The following is a 6,427-nucleotide window of genomic DNA, read 5'->3' as shown; positions in this document are numbered from 1 at the left end:
TTGAAGATAAAAGGATATTATTTATGTATTTCTTTTTTTTTTTTTTTTTTTTTTTAAAGGAATTCCTTTATTTTTATTTTTTATTTATTTATTTTTGGCTGTGTTGGGTCTTCATTTCTGTGCGAGGACTTTCTCTAGTTGTGGCAAGTGGGGGCCACTCTTCATCACGGTGCGCGTGCCTCTCACTGTCGCGGCCTCTCCCGTTGCGGAGTACAGGCTCCAGACGCGCAGGCTCAGTAATTGTGGTTCACGGGCCCAGTTGCTCCGTGGCATGTGGGATCTTCCCAGACCAGGGCTCGAACCCGTGTCCCCTGCATTGGCAGGCAGATTCTCAACCACTGCGCCACCAGGGAAGCCCTATTTATGTATTTCTGAAGATGGCAGTACTGTGTTTTAATGGTGTTAGGAATTCCAGAAAAGATACTACAGAAAAGTCTAGATGCCAGTATCGTATAGGCATTTACTTACTACGTGTGATACCTGTACCAAAAATGGTGTAAGTAAGGTCTGTTTGTTATCCTCATACTCATACAGCTCTTTCCAGGCCATGCCAGAAGCATCTATATCTACTTCAATACCAAAGAAATAATAATAGACAATTACTGTGTCTTTCGCATTATATTCTAGAGGGAAAGGAATTGGGCATCTGGAGAGCAGACAATAAATTATCTCCAGATTTTATGCACTTTGAAAATGGTATTAAACTTGTTTTGGGGAGTTAACTATAAGGGTTTTCTAGAGAAATGTTTGAAGATTGATCTTTTTAATGGCCTAGATATTAGTGGTGTGTAATAAATGTTTAATGGATGCATGGGTGGATCAATGAAAAAAATGAATAAAAGGTGATAATTCTCAGATGTAAAGTAGGTCTATTTCTTTCCTTTTCTGGATGTTTCTTTGCCTGTGGAGGAAACCCTAGTAGCCTAAGACTTCTAGCATCTTTTTCTCAACCTCTCCCACTCACTCCTTGTTAGAAGAGGAGTGACTTAGTATTATTGGTGAGTTTTAGAGAAGTAACTAGGCATGCCTTGCCCAACCAATTCTCTCTACTGTTCTTGGATTCGGTTAACACAAGGAAGTATGTTTTCTCTCATACTCCTTGGACAGAATCTTTGTTCTGTGGGGACAAGAGGATGTTGGGATAGGTTTTCCTTGTTCTAATGTTACCATGTCTCAGTAGTCGAGTTTATCTAATTTTGGGGTTTGTTATTAAAAAGCCTGCTTACCAACATATATTATTCAGGTTTTCTAGTATCAGCTTTATTAGTAATAAGGGTGATATTTTGAATCTCCTTTGCTGTCTCTTATGTCTTACATTTCAGTTGGTTCAGAAATCAAGTAGAAAATGAGGGGGCTATTTATTAGACTCCTTTCAAATGTAATGATGCATTTTTCTCACTTAAGCCACAAGCAAGATATTTTCCGGCTAAGTTTAGAAAGGAAATTTGCTTAAACCTTATGTAAGAAAGCATTTACTTTTCACTTTATAGTTGCAAATATATCTTTTATAAATGTTTAAAAATCCTGTTACATTATCAGTGGTTTAATGGCTTCCTGTGATTGTACATTTTCTAATTATGATTTCAAACATAATTAACTTTTTCCCATAAAAAAATAAGCAACCAAGGCTAAATCCTAAAGTTTCTGTTCAGAAGACACGAAATAGTAACACTTGAAAAATTTGTATGTCTTTTCCAGCTTGCAAGCAAATCGGAGAGGTTTATATTAATATTTATTAATTATAATGTTTCAATTTGTTCTCAGAAAACAAATAGCAATACATATAGAAATTATGCAAAGAACCATAAGAGAATATTATATGAAACTATGGAAAAAAATTGAAAATCTATAGGAAATAGAGTGTGTCCCAGCAAAATATAAATTAACGAAATCAATCCAAGAGAAGTCGAAAATTTAATAGGCCAATTGTCAAAAAAAAATTGAAATTGTGATTAAGGAAACTTATTAAGAATGGAAGTTATCTTACTTATAAATAAAAGATTATTTCAATGTTGTCAAAATTATGTTAGCTCATAGGAAATATATGACCTCCCAATTCATTTTATGAAGCCACAATAATGTTAATATTAAAACCTATAAGACATAATGCCTCATTTATTATTATAAAAGCAAAAGTTATTTTAAAAATTACCAAATAGAACTATCATTGTTTCAAAGGACTATACCAGACCCCAATACAAGTTATTCTAGAAATGCTAGAGTTGTTCCATATTGATTGATCTATTAGCATAATTCATTTCCTTAACAAATTAGAGAAAAATTTATGTGTTTTTATCACTAAAATGCTGAAAATATATTTGAAAAAAAATTCTGGAGCCATGACTAATTAGAACTCTGAGTAAACAGGAGTATAAGGAAATTACTTAAACATGATAAAGATTTAAAAGCAAATACAAATATAAATTGTGAAATACTAGTAAATACCATTTTAATTACAATTAAAAACCAGAAAAGGATACATGTTAGTGCCATGATTAATCAATAATGTGTTGAAGGATGTAAAATATATAATAACAGGAAAAATCAAACAATGATTATAAATTTTGAAAGAACAATTATTTATTTTTGTTGATGAAGTGATTAAATAACCAGAAAGCCAAAGATATTCTAAGAAAAATATTATTTAACTTCAAATGAAAATAGGGAAAAGTTATTGTCCATAAGATAACCAGAAAAAAATAGTAACTTTTCTAGCATAGTAACTATTCTAGCAATAAATAACTTGAAAACAGGAATTAGGAAAAGTCCCATTCATAATATAAACAGAAATCTATAAAGTATTTAGGAATCAATTTAACAAAGGATATCAACAACAATATGAAGAAAACTATTAAATCATTTATGCTAATAAATCACATGCAAAATCATATGTTATTCTTCAATGGAAAAATTTAACATCATGAAAATGATAATTCTCAAACAGTTGTTTGAAATTTAATATAACTACAGTTTGAATCCTAATATGATTTTTGAAAAAAATGGATAACTTATTTTGAAGTTTACATGTAACATTAAATATAAAAGAATTGAAGAAAATTATGAAAATGAACAAATATCAGAACAAGTTATAAAACCACAGTAATAAATGAATATGGTATAGAAATGGAAAGAGAAAACAGATGAGACAAAAAGAGAATCCAGAGAATCCTGAAATAGATTCCATTTTAAAGAAACTATTTTTTCAATGGAAAAAAATGAGCAAAGGATAGAAATCAGCAGCTAGCAAATGAGTAATTCTATATGGCTGGCAAAAATTGGAAAAGATGCTTAAGCTTGCTACTCAGAGAAATGAATAGTGAAGTAAAAATGAAATACTACTTCATTCTACAAGCTGCCAGAATTAAAATATACTCTAAAATCAATTGCTAGCAAGGATGTGTGGAGCAATCCTATCATTGATGAAAGACTTTTCTCATGTTATTGGTTTACTGGAAAACAATCTGGTATCATCTATTTAAAAAGTTCATATTCTTCTACTAAATGACCCCATTCCTAGGAATCTCTCCTCTAAAAAGAAATATACAATGTATAAGATTATGTTTCCAAGGATTTTTCTAGAATCATTGCTCTTGCGGACCAGAAAAACCCTAGAAACAAAATCAATCATCATCAATAAAGAAATGGTTCAATAAATTATGCAAAGATGGTATGTTCTCACATTGATTTGGTGGAATTTTCTCAAAATATTGTGGAGAGAGAGATTAAAAATCGAGAGAGGACTATAATATAATGATTTTTTTTTTTTTTTTGGTAAAATAAACAATGACATCAGGAGGAAGGTGGCCATGGAAGTCAGAATCCGCTAAGAAGGTTAAACAACTCACCTGCCAAATCAACTAGCCCTGAACATAGATGGTGCTGAAACATTCAGCCCATAGCCACCATTGTTGATAGTCAATAAGAAGAGAAAGGGATGGGTATGGGAATTCCTAATTCCCACCCCCTGGATGCTATGCCCTACAAGCAGGAGTGTATTGGGGTGACCCTTGAAGCCTAGGGAGCCTCTCACAGGTGCAAATCTTGGTGGTAGTGGTAAAAATATTCAAACCAGCACTTTGAAGGCCAAAGGGGAGGATTCCATGAGAACAGTAGTTGAACATGGGTCAGTCGCTCTTGAGAGATGGGAGAACACCATCCCAAAGGGAAGGTGATGGTCTTCATTGCCCACAGCTGAGCAAAGTAGTCAGGTTCAGATCCCTGAATCCAGAGTGAGGGAGATGGGCATTGCCAGGAAAATTTGAGACCAATTTGTTATTTAGAAGTTTGCTGTTTAATTTTCAAATATTTGGGGATTCTTCAGCTATCTCTCTGTTACTGATTTCTAGCTTAATTTCATTGTGGTCTAAGAACATAATTTATATGATTTCTATTTTTAAAATTTTGTTAAGGTGTGTTAAAATATAGCCCAGAATGTGGTCTGTCTTGATTGAATATTCCATGAGAGCTTGAGACGAATTTATATTCTGCTGTTGTTAGATGGAGTATTCTATAAATTTCAATTAGATCAACTTGAGAGTGACAGTGCTGTTCATGTCATTTACATCTTTATTGATTTTCTGCCTGCTTAATCTATCACTTACTAAAAGAGGGATATGTGTCGAAGTCTCCCACCATAATACTCGATTTGTCTGTTTCTTATTTCATGTCAGTCTGTTTTTGCCTCATGTATTTCAAAGTTTTGTTTCCAGTACAGGCATGTTTCAGACTATGTCTTCTTGGGGAATGACGTCTTCATCCATGATAGTGTTCCTTGTTCTGAAGTCTTCTTTGTCTGAAATTAATGTACCTACTCCAGCTTTCTTTTGGTTAATGTTAGCATGGTATATCCTTTTCCACCTTTTTACTTTTCGCATGAAACTTTATATTTAAAGTGTGTTTCTTGTAGACAATACATAGTTGGGACTTATTTTTTTCCACTCTAATAAACTTTGTCTTGTAATTGATGTGTTTTGATCATTAATATATAAAGTTATTATTTATATGGTTGGATTAATATGTACCATTTTTGTAACTTTTCTATTCATTGAATTTGCTCCTTGTTTCTTCCCTGCACTCCTTATTTTTGCCTTCTCTGGTTTTAATTGAGCATTTTATATGCTTCTATTTTATCTCTTTCCTTAGCTTATCATTTATGCTTCTTTTTAAAATTTTTAGTGGTTACCTCAGAGTTTACAATATGCATTTTAACTAATCTAATCCCTCTTTAAATAACATTAGAATACTGTTTCACATTATTATAGACAACTTGTAATAGAGTATTCCAAATTGCTCTATCCCATCTTTGTGATATTGCTGTTATTTATTTCACTTATTATTTATTTCACATATCCATCTTTTATAATCACTCAATATGTTTTAATCTTTATTGCTTTAACAGTTATCTTTTAGATTAATTACAAATAAGAAAAATAAAATATTTATTTTACTTTCATTTATTCCTTCTCTGATGTTCTTCTCTTTCTAATGTAGATCCGAGTTTCTGAGGGGATTTTTCTCAGATCTCACTCTGAGAACCTGGTGAGTTTCTAGGAAGAAGGCATATGCAATTTTTATGGGCACTAACACTGAGGTCCCAGAAGTTGGTTTCTTACTCTTAAGCTAGTCCACTCAGCCTCCAGCATTTAATCTAAATTGCTATTTAAATGTTTCTACCACTTAATGGCTCCAGCAACTTTTGTTTCAGATAAGCAGAGCGCAGTTGCTGCATCTCTCTGTATGTACCTTCAGGAAGTTGAGTGCCTTTCTCAAAGTCACAAAGCTTTTCAAAAGGCACTGCTGAGATGTGAACCCAGGTCTCTTTGATTCTATGTATGATACCAGGTTGCCTCTTGTGAATGACTGAGATGCTTACTGTGAATGACTGGCTGGCATTGTTTGTATCTGTTAAACCTCTTTTGAAGGTACTAAAATAATGTATAGGGAGAAGAGTATGGTAGCCAGGTTGATGTACTATCCAGATCCCCTTGCTGTTCAGGTGTGGGGAGTGCCATCAGCAGATAGCCTTCAGCTGTCAGCAACTTCATGGTCTATTTCAGCTGTGGAGAGCTGCCTCAGGAAACCAAGGCAGGTGCATCTCAGCTCAAATTCTTCCTCTACCAAATGTTGCTTCCTTACGCTTCCTTTCACAGATGTTGATGCCTAATAAACATCTTGCGTTCCAAACTCCATCTTGGCATCTGCTTCTGGAGAAATAATTTTGTGACAGTTGATACCAGGAGTGGCCCAGGCCAGTAAAAAATAATTAGGGGCTTGGGAATTAGATCATTTACAGACCCATTACTGATAGTAAGGTAGAGTGCAGACAACCCCCAGTGCAAGATGACACTCCAACCCTCCCTGGTGGTGAATTATGATGGTAATACCACTGGAAGGAAATGTACTTGAGGGTGTGATGTATTAAGCTTTT

The sequence above is a fragment of the Balaenoptera ricei genome, chromosome 8 (genome assembly GCF_028023285.1).
Source record: "Balaenoptera ricei isolate mBalRic1 chromosome 8, mBalRic1.hap2, whole genome shotgun sequence".
NCBI lineage: Eukaryota > Metazoa > Chordata > Mammalia > Artiodactyla > Balaenopteridae > Balaenoptera > Balaenoptera ricei.
The sequence above is the reverse complement of the archived record's forward strand: the minus strand, read 5'-3'. Positions refer to the sequence as shown.